This window comes from Antechinus flavipes, chromosome 5 (assembly GCF_016432865.1).
Source record: "Antechinus flavipes isolate AdamAnt ecotype Samford, QLD, Australia chromosome 5, AdamAnt_v2, whole genome shotgun sequence".
NCBI lineage: Eukaryota > Metazoa > Chordata > Mammalia > Dasyuromorphia > Dasyuridae > Antechinus > Antechinus flavipes.
Window position 1 is genome coordinate 228,464,615 of NC_067402.1, and position 15,280 is coordinate 228,479,894.

The following is a 15,280-nucleotide window of genomic DNA, read 5'->3' on the forward strand; positions in this document are numbered from 1 at the left end:
TTGGCTATTTTCCTATAAGATAGGTCTGTTTTAGCATTTTAAAAACATCTTTGTCTTACTTGAACTGTTAAGATACCAAAGGCCTAACAGTGTTAGATTATTTACTGTATTTCCCTTCTGCACTACCTATAGCTTTGAGGATCCCCTACATATATTGAGGACATCTCATGGAGGCTCTATGCCTGTTCAGGGAAGATTGAACACCACTAATCATACGGGCAACCTGTATACCACAATGCTACCACTTCTGAGCTAGTTTTTGTTGGTAATTATTTGCATGTTAATCTCCTCCATTAGATTTTGGAATTCCTCAAAGGACTGTCTTTTGCCTTTTTATCTTCAGCACTTAGCCCAGTACTTGGCACATAGTATGTTCTTGGTAAATGTTTATTGTCATAACTTAATAACACAACTGAGACCTTAGTGCTACATGCTTTTTCAATTATCTTATTTCACTCTCAGTAACTTCTTAAGCCATCTGTCAGAAAAGGCCGAGTCAAAAGCCATCTTAATTTTCTGCAGACCATCTGTAATGGGGTTTGGGGTTTTTTTTCGGTTTTCTGGTGGTCTCTGGGAGTAGCCTTCAGATCAGTTCAGTAATCACCACAAGAATCCTTTATTGTCTCTTTCAAAGTCCTATCTCCTTCACTTGGGGCTCAGTTAGTTTTCTGGAGACCTTCTAGATCTTGGTTTCAGTGGAGATATGCAGGAGGCCAGACCAGCCACCAGGAGCCTGAAGGAAAATGGAATTGAATCTTGTCCAGTCCTTGCTGGCTATTATATATTCCATCATCATAGGGGTGAATCTTGTGGAACTATATTAAGTACTAAATACATGTACTGAACTAGAGAACTATTAAGTACCATGTTAAACTAGATAACTATTGTCTCATCAATTCCACTGACTTAATACCTTGTAAGAATCCTTGTTTCAGAGTTCTGGCCCATAACAACCATCTGACTTCCTGTCCTCACAATCTCCACTTTGTAACCTGCCATACTGTCTTATAGCTGGATTTCAGAAAATCTCTGATTGTTCAAATATGCTGGCCCTTCAATCTCCCTCCCCTCCCCCCCAACCCAATGTCTAAAAGCAAGAAAGATGGAGATCTTTAGCTGTCAGGATAATCCTTGTCTGTTGGTATTTTAATCTTTCTTGTTTGGTGCTTCAAGGGAGATCAGTATGTGTTTTAAAAAGCACCCCATCCCCCACTCCCGCCAGTGCCGTAATCATGTAAGGGTAAAACAATCTCCCCTGAAGCAGAGACCATCTGAGTGTAAGTAATACTCAAAACCCAGACAAGGCTTAGGATATTGGGTACAGTCACAGCAATCCCCATAGGCTTTCCTAACTGGGTTTAAAAGGCAGCATAATGGGTATAATTTTGAGCCTCTTCCAAGTTTTACTAGAGGATTTCCTCAGAACTCAATTTACCCTCAAAAAGTAGACATTGACTCTCCCACTGATTTTGGAGGATTGAAAATTATTATCCCCTCGGTAGATGTTATCAACAAGCATTTGTGAAGCACCTGCTGTGTGCCAAGCATTGCTAAATTCTGAAAATAGAAAAGTAAAAGACAGCCCCTACTTTCAACAAGTTTGAATTTTAATGGGGGAGAAACATGTAAACAATTGTACAAATAACATGTACAGTATAGGATGAATTTAAGATAATCAACAGAGACAAGTTTAGCATTAAAGGGGGTCGGGAACAACTTCTTGTAGAAGGGAAGATTTTAAGAGAATTGAAGAAAGCCAGGAGTGAAGATAAGAGGGAGGAAATTCCAGTTATGAGGGACAATCAATGAAAATACAATGATAATTGAATCCATGGGAGCCAATGAAATCACTAAGAAAAATAGCAGAACAGGGTCCAGGACAGAAACTTAAAAAGCTCATGGTTTATGGGCATAAAGATTTGCACAAAGATCAAGAAAAAGACATTGAAATATGATCATATAAATAAGAGGCTAACCAACAGAATCACAAAAACCTAGAGAGGAAATGATAATATCAAATGTTGTAGAGAGGTCAAGAAAGCTGAAGATTGAGAAAAAGACTAATTTGTCCAATATAAAAATCCTTGGTAACTCTCAAAGGAGCAGTTTCAGGTGAATGAAGTCAAAGTCAAACTGTAAAGAATTAAGAAGAAACAAAGAGGAAAGGAAGTAGGAATATATGTAAAGAATCTTTCTCAAAAAGGAGGGTCCACAAACTGGCTGCTGCTGCTGGCTCCTGTCTCTGTTTATTTCTCACTGGCCACTCCAGCTGAGACACATCTCTGTTCATTGTCCACTCAGAGATCAACTGCTAATTCCTTGTACCAGTATCTGAGCACTGTCCAGAGTGCTGCCATTGTCCCACTGGGCAAGGACAGTTGCTTATTAAAATAGGAAGTGCTTATTAATACTTGATGACTGATTAAAGTGGTGAAAGGTCCTCTACAAAATCTTAAGGACCTTACCACCAAAGGGTAAAAAAATGTAGTGAGAACAATAATTTCTGTCACTATACAGGTTAGGCTAGTTTTCCCTTGAAATATCTTAAAACCATTCTCAAGACTTACTTGACAGGGAGAGACAGCCTAAATTGCCTCAGGAAAAGAAAAAAAAAAGACTTAATTGGCACAGGGGACTAAAGGTTCAATGACTTCCTGGTTTTCTGACTATAAAAAAGCCACAAAGAAATACAGGAATTCTCTGGTACCTGGATGGTGGACAATAATAGGCAAGACAAGAAAGAGTCTTCACTCAACTGAATCAACTCAGGATATCTTCAGGGCATACCAAGTTAAAAAAAAACCTTTCTTTTCTTATGGCTAAATGAACCTCCTTTTGCTAATCACTGAATGAACGACCTATGAGAATCTTATTTTACTTCTAACATCAAAAATAAACTACCAGGGAACTGATCTGAGACAAGTCCACCTCAAAATAATATAAAATTAGTCTGGAAAGAGCCTGGAAAGATTTACATGAAGTGATTCTTAGTGAAGTGAGGAAAACTAAAAATAAGATTATATGATGATCAACTGTGATATATTTGGCTCTTTTCAGCAATGAGGTGATTCAAGGCAATTCTAATAGATTTGTGATGGAAAATGCTAGCAGTGATGAGGTTAGTGGAAGTGCAGAGAGTTGTGGAAATTCCCTTTTGTTCAAAGGTGCAGGTTCTTCATGAAAGAATTCATGAACCTGAAGAGTTTTACGTAGCAAAAATAGAAGTTTATTGTTAGATGAGAAGTCAGCTTTGCTAAGAGACTGACTTCTTTAGTGGCAAAATCCTATTAGGGAAATGGAGGCTGGCACTGAGAAGAGAATGTCTTCTCAGTGGACAGGGTCTTGGCAGTAAGGCCACATTCTGCAAAGAAATGAGTAAACAGAAACTTGTTATATGAGCAGAACTTGGAGCGGGGCTGGGACAGTTTGAACTGATCAGACCATGATCTCCCAAATGAAAATTACTTTGAAGGCTTTTTCAGTCTAAATTTGAATAGAGATCAGGCTTGCCTTAGAAATGGCCCAGTCAGTTAACTTGTCTGGAGAGATAAGCTTCCCAGGAGGGCCTGAGACTCAAATCTCCCTTCTTTACAGATCAAAGGGTACACAATTTTTGAGTGTTAATTTTACAGATTAAAGGGAACACAATTTCACACTCCCATCATCAGCATCCAGAGAGACTGTGGATCAAAGCATAGTATTTTCACTTTTGTGTTATTGTGTGCTTGGTTTTTTTTTTTTCTTTTTCATTTTTTCCTTTTGGTTTTTTTTTTTTTTTTTTTTTTTTTTGCACAGTATGATGAATATAGAAACATGATTAGAAGAATTGCTCATGGTTAACGTATAAAGGATTGCTTGCTGTCTTAGAAACAGACAGAGAGGGAGAAAAATTTGGAACATAAGGTTTTACAAAAATGTTGAAAACCATCTTTGCATACATTTAGAAAAATAAAATACTATTAAAAAAATTAGTCTGCAAATACAATTCGTAAGTGGCATGGATAATTATCTCTAAAGTCTGGTTCACCCCTCTCCAAGGGAGATTGTGATTTCTGACTTGAAGGAAGCAGGAAAAATTCTGTGGCTGGGCACTTGATCTTTCCCCCACCTTTCTCCATAAGTAGCATCTGGGTAGAATTATATTTATCTATCGTCCTCAAATATCTCTGGTCTAGGGATTTAATGCTTAGAGGCTCAAAAGGAAACTTGTCTCTTATCAACTTAAGGGCAAAGATATTCCTTCACTTACATTCCCCAACTATATTCCAGATGTTGATTATACAAGTTACCATTGATGTAAATTGTGTCTCTTTTAACTGTTGGGCAGGGGCCTGAAACTTTGTCCCCCTTTTGGGGGAGAATTCCTAAATCTCAAACTCTCCTGGCCTCTTAGGAGAGGCCATAAGGGAAACTTCCAAGATAAGTAATCTCTTTTCAACTAGAAATTTTGGCTTGGGGTATTGTAAACATTGAGCGACAAACTCCCAATTAATTAATCTCATTTAATTTTGAATTGAATTGAAGCACCAAGCCTCAGACTAATAAAAGACAACTCTGAACCCCAAATCTTCTCACACATCCTAAGTAGGATTATGCCCACTGGTGAAGATATCTTCTTTTCAGTGTAATTTACCTTTGCTCATTTCCTGCCTACTAAGAATGCTGACTTCCTAGCAAGCTGTCTTCATAGTGTAAATAAAATTCCTTTTGCTACAAATTTTGGGTTTTTGAATTCTTTCTGGGACTCCGACCAGAGGGGATCTTGCACCCCAATTCTCACATCTCATCACCATCCATCACAGAGAGTAAAAAGTTGGTAAACCCAATTATCCAAACAAAATAGCAAACAAATATTGAAGTTCTTCAGATTGAAACATGACAGAAAATACAAAAGTTTCTGCTGGGAGCAAGATAAGATCTCAGCTCAAATTAGAGGACCTCATCTAAGGGGAAATTCTTCAGTCTTCCAGGGAGCCAAACAGGAAATCAGGAATATATAGAAAGGCTGATTTTCCTTACAGGTCTGCAGTTTCTCTCTCCACTTGCGTCTCTGCCAAAACACTGACACCAACTTTATTCCTTATACAAGTATGCAGCACTGCCTCAGTGTCCACTAATCTGGAGTCACATCTTCTTATGCATATGAAGCAGCATGAACAAGATCCAGGCTTAGTTGATTATGTACTGATATTACACACATATTACAGCTACATTTGTTTGTTGGTTGTAAATTGTTTTGCTATTCCTTATTTCCATATACCTTAATATTTACACAACTTATTTTATAGGCTACTGACAATGCAATTGTGTTGATATGCTTATTTGCTTGTGTTCTATAGCTTTGAATGTACTGTTGTGATATAAGCAAATATCAGTTCTTAATGTAACTTAAAACATGAATTACTGAAGCACCCTGTCAAATGATGCTTTGTGTTGTGCAATATCTATTACATATACTATTTAAGCATATTTCCTGTAGTGAGGACCTTGAGATAATTTACCTGGGATGCTGGAATAATTACTATGATATTTTAAGCATTAATTCTTTGCTGCTTATGCTATATATTTGCAAATGATAAGTATGCTGTAGGTAATTTTTGAAGAGTCTGCAAAATTTTCTTGGTCATTCTTGCTGGCTTTAAGGGAAAAGATAACAACTTTTGACCATACCCAGAGGGGTATGATTCAAGTGTACTTGGGAGGAGGTCCTTACTGCTGTGATAGACTGACATTGACTTCCATGTTTACTGTCCCTCACCTTTGGAAGGAAGGAATTATGAATAGAAAATGAAGAAAGATGAATTGAGAAAGAAGTGAGCATACAGAAAGAATGTGTTGAAGCTGTTACAAATGGGAAGCAGAGTTTGGAGAGACAGACAAGACAGGCTCCACAAAGGGAGGCACAGAGAATTACTTGGAAAGGAAGTCATACCCCTAAAGAAGTAAACTGACAAGGAATAGAAGGGGAGAAGGAGAGAATTGTAGCAGCCTTCTCAATAAGTTTGATTGACCAAACAGTTTAGCTACCAACCTCTCTGGCTTCACCCTCCACTTACTTTTTTTCTTTGTTTTCATGCAGTTTCTTTCTTCAGCTGAAAGTGGGTTCTTCCTCTTTATCTTTTCCTAGAGACTTGTCACATTTTCTTATCAGATTTTATCTTGAATTCATGCCACATCTGCCCTTCCCTCCATACCTTGCAAGGAAGAATTATTATGTTGTTCTTTCATCATCAAATTCTTAGTACCAGATAATTTCTTGCACAGAACACACATGCACACAAACATAAATGCATATATATATATATGTATATATATATATATGTAGAATTATAATGATCTTTCTTTTGCATTATCTATATTTCCCCCTGCTATAAATATTCTGAAATGTTTATTTTTATTATTGACTTTCTTTTGATATATATCTAGCAAGGAATCTCTGGATCAAAGAGTATGGCCATTTTAGTCACTTTTGACTAAATTAGTCAATTCCAAACTTTTGTTTTGTCCAAATTTGTCCAAATATTGTGTAAAATATTTGCACCAATTCACAAGTCCACCAACAATGTATTAGTGATGAGGTTCAACGCAGGGCAGGGAGTTGTGGGAACCCCCTTCTGGTCAGCACAGGTCCCTTGTAAATGAATTTATGAACCCGAAAAGTTAAACTGGCAAAAGAAGTTTATTAATAGAACTGAGAAGTCAGCTTTTGCAGGCTGACTTCCTTAGTGGCAGGGTCGCAATAGAGAAGTAAAGACCTAGCAGAGAAATCCTCTAGCAGAGAAAGTTTCTAGCAAAGAAATTCTAATAGAGAGGTGAATAGGGTCCTGTTAGGGAAATAGGTAAAAGAGAATGTCTTTTCAGCAGGCAGAGGGTCGCAGATATGCCAAGAGGAGAGAGAGTTTCTTTGATATGATTAGGTCCTCTGCAAAGGAGTTGGGTGAAGGAAGCTTGTTATATGGGTAGTTCTTGGTGGGGACTTTAAACAAAAAATTGGTGGGGGCTGGGAGCAGTTTGAGTTAAATCAAAATAGAGAATGTTGGAATTGATTGAGTGTTCCTGGACTAATCTCCAACTCTATAGAGGTAGAAATCTCCATGTCCAGCTTGGGCTAAGTAGGAGTGGTCCTCTACTTAACTAGTCCCACCCAGATAACAGAATGAAACCACTTTATTGTGATTTCCTGGGGCAGGTCTCTCAGGGGAGAGCTTCTCTGAAGGAGTTTTCCAAGCTTTCCCCCCAAAGTCAGAGAGAGAGACAGAGAGAGTTTCAGAGCTCCCTTTGTCATTAGCTTGCATGCCTTTCTGCAACCTCCCCAAACATGGTCTGTTTTCATCTTTTTTAAAATCTTAAATTTTCTGTGAAATGAAAGCTCAGGGTTGTTTTGGTTTACCTTTATCTTATTAATAATCTGGAATATTCTATCATACATTTAGTAATAATGTGCAATCCTTTTGAAAATGATTCACACCTGCAGGACGATTTCAGAGATTCTTGGAGAGACTTATATGAACTGATGCGAAGTGAAATGAGCAGAATCAGGAGATCATTATATATGGCAACAAGAAGACTGTACGATGATCAATTCTAATAGGCATGGCTCTCTTCAACACCGAGACGATTCAAACCAGTTCTATTTGTTCAGTGATGAAGAGAACCATCTACACTCAGAGAGAGAAACATGGGAACAGAGTGTGAAACACAACATAGCATTCTCACTCTCTCTGTTGATATTTGCTTACATTTGTTTTCTTTATCAGTTTTTCTTTTTCTTCCTTCTTAATCTGATTTTTCTTGTGCAGCAAGATAACTGCATAAATATGTATAAATATGTTGGATTTAACATATTTAACATGTATTGGACTACCTACCAGCCAAGGAAGAGAGTGGGGGGAAGGAGAGAAAAATTTGGAACAAAAGGTTTTGCAAGGATCAATGTTGGAAAAATTACCCATGCATATGTTTTGTAAATAAAACGCTTTAACTTAAACAAATTTATTCACATCATTTGATGACTTATTTGTCATGGAAACAGTATCTTAACAAAATTAAATTGAATTTATAATGGCCAAGAGAAAGCAAATGAAACCAAAACTAAGACAATTTGAGGAGATACACTAGCAAGTCATCATATGCACTTTTGATAGTGTGTAACAATTCTTCCATATTATGGCAATGATAAAGGAAATATGCGAGTAAAATTGTCTTATACACAGTCTTGTAGACCTTGTGTAACTAGTCTTAGCTTGATTGAGAAGCATACGGTGCAGCTGGAATTGCAGATTTATTTGAGAGAGATGAATCATTTTGTGCTTGTATTGCCTAAGTTTTTTTTATTATAACTTTTTATTGACAGAACATATGCCTGGGTAATTTTTTACATTATCCCTTGCACGCACTTCTGTTCCGACTTTTCCCTTCCTTCCCTCCACCCTCTCCCCTAGATGGCAAGCAGTCTTAAATATGTTAAATATGCCACAGTATATCCTAGATACAATACATATTTGCAGAACCAAACAGTTCTCTTGTTGCACTGGAAGAATTGGATTCAGAAGGTAAAGATAACCTGGGAAGAAAAACAAAAATACAAGCAGTTTACATTCATTTCCTAGTGTTCCTTCTCTGGGTGTAGCTGATTCTGTCCATCATTGATCAATTGGAACTGAGTTAAATCTTCTCTCTCTTGAAGATATCCACTTCCATCAGATGTATTGCCTAATTTTAAAGGTTAACCATATCAGTCTTTTGTTCTGAATACTACTTTTGTCCATCTCACCTAGTATTTATTTTTGATATGTTCTGTTTAATATTGAAAAGCTGGCAATCCCCAAGGACAGAGGTGGACAAGAAAACCACACAAATAGCTGAAGAACACAAACTATGTGCAGAAGGTGTGTACCAGAGGTACAGAGACTGCTGAGCCTTTTACAGGTCTAGCACTATCACCTTGTGGCTCTGCAAGGAAAAACAAAGCCCACAATGTATCCCTTGGCCTTAGTGGTGCTGGTCTTAACTTCCCACTAGAAAGGAAGGATAATCAAACATAGAGCCAGAATTGTCAATATAATGAAAGAAAAACAGTTCAGCCTAAGGAAAAGTTATCTTTGGAGAGGATGCAGCACATCCACATCCATTCAAGTTTAAGCATTAAACTTATGAACCATTCTGAGATAGGGAATGATTCTGACACACTGAGAAGCTGAAGGAAGGACAGGATATATGGGGGTCTCCTACAGGGCAAAACTTGGTAGTTCCTACTATATCTTTCCTCTGGGATATTGGGCGTGTTTGGGGAAGACTAGTACCTCTGGTGTGGAGGCTGTTGTGCCTTTTAGAGGGCAGCTTCCTACCTTTGGTATCTACCTGACCCACCTAACTCTCACCTGAGGCTCCAAACAGCTAGCATGCACAGCAGCCACACTCCACTAAACAATTTTGGCAGATGGGCTAAACCAGGTTAAGAATAACCAAAAAGTCTCAAAAACTACTAAGACAGGGGGATGTCTATCCTAGGCTTGCAAAGGCTTCCCCTGGTGGAATGGGCAGATGAATTTATTCCAATGACCATGAAAGCAGGTGAAGCTTAGAATTAGGATAGACACTGAAGACCCCAAAGTCATCCACTGCATCTTGAGTTATCACCAATCATCTTGACTCTGTCCTGCCACTGGACAATGGTGGCTTCTTTTTTTTAAATAAAGTTTTTTATTTTCAAAATACATGCATAGATAACTTGACCACATTGACCCTTGCATATCCTTGTATTTCAGATTTTCTCCTCCTTCCTCCAATCCCTCCCCTGGATGGCAAGCAATTCAATATATGTTAAATGTGTTAAAATATATGTTAAATAATGATGGATTTAGAAGAGAGAATGAGGCTGACAACTTCATGCACCTCTGTCTCAAATCCAATTTACATCAAAAGGTCAAATGGGTGGTATTTAAATTTTGGAGATACTTTTCAATTTTTGTTATATTTTGTATATACTTCAGAAACTATTCATTGGATTAGACCAATTAATAGCTCTACCACAAGTACATTAGTATGTCTGCTTTATCTTTTTAGTTTTCTTTTAATGGAAGAAGATGGCAAAAGAACCACAACAGGAAAGGGGACAGAGAAAGAGAGTACTCTGATGTTTCCAATCCAGGATGAAAATGGTTAGAGTCACTAACTGCATTTTTCAAGGCCTGAATTGGATATCTGTTTATAGGAACCTCTCAAACTCAATTTTTTCTTCTGTAGAATGAACAATTTGTTCCAATAGCCATGAAGGCAGGTGCAGCAGGTGTGAAAAGCTTAGAGCTTGGTTAGATGCCGAAGACCCCAAGGTCATCCTTGAATTATCATTATTATTACTATCATCATCTTGAATTATCACTAGTTATCTTGACTCTGTCCTGCCACTGGACATTAGTGGCTTTAGAAGAGAGAATGAGGTTGAAAACTTCGTGTACCTCTGTCTCATTTAAATCCAATTTACCCATGAATCAAAAGACCTAACCCTAACCTTGTAGCTCCCCTTAGAGCTATTCTTAATGCCCATCCCTCAGTGGCACCACTAGGCCACACTTACCCATCTTCAGGCACCATCCCGGATCCCCCAGAGACTGACCAGGAGGTAGGGGTGAAACGAAAAAGAACTTTATTCTTAGATAGCATATATTCATACCCCTCTGTGGATGGGGAGGAAAGGACGGTGAAGGAAGGGGAGGCCCAAAAAGAGGGAGGGAGGCGTGCTAGGCTTTGAGAGCACTAAGGAGGGAGGCATGGTTTTTGGGGTCAGGCAATGGCCTCTTGGAGCTATGCCCACTTCCACATAGTGCCTCAGTACCTTTCATCCCTCAGATCCTCCCACATGCCTTGAACTGCATTCCTTGCTCCTGGAGGCTTTTTAACGTTTACATCTCCCCCTCTTTTATTAATAAGACTGAGAGTTCTCATGTTGATGAATGAGAAGTTCTTCCATAAGCACCTCTAAAGAATTTTCTAAGAATACGTATAAAGCATCCTAGCAAAAGAAGCAACAATACAAAAATGGCTACATAGAGCCCATGGGATACAATAGAAGGAGTTGGGAAAGGAAGTGTGATGGATCCAATCACTAAGCTAGTCTGGCAAAAGTAATCATCTCTCTGCTATGGCGCTGTTTCTGGAGTTTCTTGGGTTGTCTTCTCTTCTTTTTCAGCCTGTGTTTTAATAGGGGCAGCTTTCCTTTCTGGAATCCAGCAGCCTTCCTCATCAGGACCTGGAAGACATAAATATTCTGGCCCTCTCCAAAGTACTAAGGATGGACCTTGCCAATATCCCTCCTCATCCTTCCAAAGGACCTTTTGAATATTCTCTGGTGCTTGAAGCTCTGTTTTCATGGGGCCTAGTTTTCTGTCCTGTCTACATGATTGTACCAAATGTATCATTCCCGGAGAGTGGCTGTTATCCCCATTAAAGCACAAAAAATTGTAAGTATATAAGGTCTTATCTACATCCACCTATATGAGCCATCATGGATTCTGTCTACTTCCTCCCCTTTTCTGTTTAATAAGGGTGGTCTTCAGAGTACGATGGACCCATTCCATTAGGGCCTGACCCTGTGGATTATGGGGAATCCCAGTAACATGTTTAATGGCGAACATGGCAAGGAAGGTGGCCATCTGCTTAGAAGTATAAGCTGGCCCATTGTTGGTCTTTATGGTATTAGGAACTCCATGAAAGGAAAAGCAACTATACAAACGTTTAATGACCAAAGGGATGTTCTCACGGGAGGCCACTGTGACCCAAAGGAATCTAGAAAAGATGTCAATACAAACCTGGATAGCCACATGGCCCACATGTGTCACATCCATTTGCCACAAATCGTTGGGAATAAACCCTGGGGATTAACTTCTTTACTAGGTGGAGGATGGAGAAACTGAACACACAGAACACACTGCTTCACTATCTGTTGGGCTTGTTCCCAGGTAAGGCCATAAAGGCAATGTAGAGAATTAGCGGGTAAATGGAGAAAATCATGGATATGTTCAGGAGGTGTGGTGACCTTGAAAGAGAGCACTGGAAAGCATGGTCTGCCACCACATTGCCCGCAAATATGTCTCCTGTACAGCATTGGTGAGAATATTCATGCAGGAAGTAAATGGGATGTTTTCCTAGTCTATAAAATCAGCTGCAATTTCAGCAAGAAGATTAGCGAGTGAATTCTGAGGTTGTAAGACAGAATCCTCGATACATCTTAGCACTTAGACGGCATATAAGCTATCTGATATGATGTTAATGGACTCTGGGTATCTCTTACATCCTTTCAAGATGTCATATGAAGGCTGCATCAAAGAAATAGGAATAGGGGCATGAGCGCTTAGCCATTGAATTTGTCCAACTAGTTTCTGAAATCTGTTCAGAGTATTCACCTTGTCTAATTGTAAGGTAGGTCACTGTAGAAGTCCCCATGCGGAGTCCCAGGTAAATGAGGAGATAGTTATGTTGGATCTTTTCTGGGACCAGTCCATGTTGAGCGAGAGCACTTTTGGTCTCTGTAAGCAGGGCAGAGAGACCTTTCCCACTGCTCACTGATAACAGTACATCATCCATCTAATGCAGTATCATGGCATGAAGCCACGCCTTCCTAGTTGGCGCTGCACTTGCACTAAGTAGGCCTGACACAAGGTGGGGCTACAACACATCCCTTGGGGGAGAACTTTCCATTGCTAGTGCAGATCAGGTTCTGCATTGTTTATAGAAGGAATGGTAAAAGCAAATCTTTTCTTCTCCCCTGGGGCAGACAGATGGAGAAGAAACAATCTTGTATGTCATTTACTGTAACTGGCCAGCCAATGAGTACTAGATTAGGAGATGGCATGCCAGGCTATAGGACTCCCCTAGGTTCAATAATAGTATCAATGGCCCTAAGGTCCACTAACATTCTGAATTTTCCAAATTTTTTCTTTGTAATAAATACAGGGCTATTCCATGGGCTGGACATTGGTTCTATATGCCCGGCCTTCAACTGTTGTTGCACAATTTCACATAAGGCTTGGGCTTTAAGCCCATCAATATCCCTGTCTGCAAACTGCCAGGGCAGGTCTTCTGCTGTAACCCCTTTAGATATAGCAGCTGTGAGGGCATCCATTTGAAAGACACTGCAAGCAACATTCTCACATCTCTTTATCATCTCTTCCAGGCCAACCTCCCCATCTAAAGTAAACACGACCTTCTGGCAGTTAGTATTAGCATTCTTCATTGCCAATTTCTGTATAAGGCAGCCGGGGGCTTCTCCTCTGCCCACTGATCTCTCAACAGCTGCCTGTAGGAGAGCCACAAAATCAGGAAAAGGTTCATCTGGGCCCGGTTTAATTTTAGTCATTGAGGGCTTCCACTTTCCAGAAGCTTGAATTTTGCTAAATGCCCATTGGGCACATTGGGACACAGCTGCATATACTGCTGCATCATATTGCATTTGACCTCATTTCTTTTATACTTTCCAGCTTTCTGTATCATTTGTCCTAAATTTGTCTGGGAATCTCCAAAGCCCCCACAAAGGGATGGAGAGGGAGCATACAAGAGACATCTTCTCAGGGAGGGCAGGGGATAGGGGAGAAGGCCATGCCTTGGACACGGAGGCAACATTCCCTCTGTTTGCTTTCTTTTCCCTCCTCTTATCACTGTCTTTTTTCTCAAGGTCATATGTCCCTTGTTCATTTTCTCATTACTCATCTTATCCCTGCCTCCTCTTGTTCCATCATATCCATTTCCTGCTTCTTCCTCACCACCTCTTCCTGTGACATCACATCCATCTCCTTCGTCTTTTTGTTTACTTCCTGATTCTTTCCCACAGCTAACTTCCGCTGGCTCCATTTTATGGCACAGCTGGTCCCGGTAATTGCTGGTTTCCGACCCTTATTTGTTTTATGACTCTCCATTTGCACTTCATTATCTACTTTGAATGGATTGTGGTTTATGCCTCTTAAAGTTCGCCCAATCATTTGATAAATGAGATGATGCCATTCTGGGATGGCTCCCGGAGTTTACTTATCATAGGAAGTCATCTGACTACCTATTACCTTCCACTTTTAAAAATCCATTTCCAATCCTGCTTGCTTTACTATTCTATAAACTTCTTTCCTTAGCACCTACTGGTATGGGATCCTCACAATAATTTGTCCCAATTCCTAACTTTCTACTCACTAGAGCAGAGTTCTGTCTCTCTTCCCACCTGTAGGTCTCTGTTTAGGCGCCACTTGTCGCATTCCCCTCTGGGCTACTTTAACTGCCCACTTACCTGTCTTTGGGCACCAATCTGGATCCCACACAGACAGACCAACCAGGAGGTAGGGGTGAAGTGAGAAAGAACTTTATTCTTATATATTATATATATATACTCCCCTGAGTTCTGGGGCCTCTTAGGGCTTATTCCCCACCTCCATGTAGTACTCACCTGTACCTCAGTGTCTCATCCTCAGGTCCTCCCAAATGCCTTGAGCCGCATTCCTTGCTCCTAGAGGCTTTTTAACTCTTACATATAATCATACTCTGACATACGATGTCAATTTGGTCTTCTTCCAGTACAAAGGAAAACAATCAATTTTTCCTCTGGGACAACGCCTCCATCACCAATAAATTTCTTTTTTTTAAATGTTTTTATTGAATTAAATAAAAATTTAAAAAATAGAAAAAGACAGAAATGGAAAAATAAAAAACCAAACCAAAAAAATTATTATATGCCCAGCAGAACATCAAGGAGGATTCAAGATCTATAACAATAAATTTCCATTTCAAGAAAGCACATATAATAAAATAAATTATATTCATGAGCTTCCTTCTTTTCTTGTAGGTTACATCATGGTCTAACAACGCATATTCATTTGAAAAAGGTCCTATCAGAGGCAGTGGACAATCAAGTAGTTACCCCTATCACCTCTAAGATCATATGTAAAATTCTATTTAGTCTTCAAAGCTTTTCATAATCTTCCTTCCCTCTCTGTTTTTTTATATCTTATAGCTCCAAATATACTCCAGTCATCTTGCTATTATTCAAATACAAAACTCCATTCTTTCACTCCAGGCATTTTTACTGGCTATCCCTCATGCCTGGAATTCTTTTCTTCATCTGTGCCCTATTTTCCCTGAAGTCCAAGCTTAAATCTTACTTCTCCAGGAATCCTTGAGAACAAAAATTGTCTTTTGCCTTTCTTTAAATCCTCAGAGATAAGCACAAGATAAGCTGCTTGATTAATACTGAATGACTGGAAGGAGTTTGGAATATTCACTCTGTTCCAATTTTTTTTTTTTA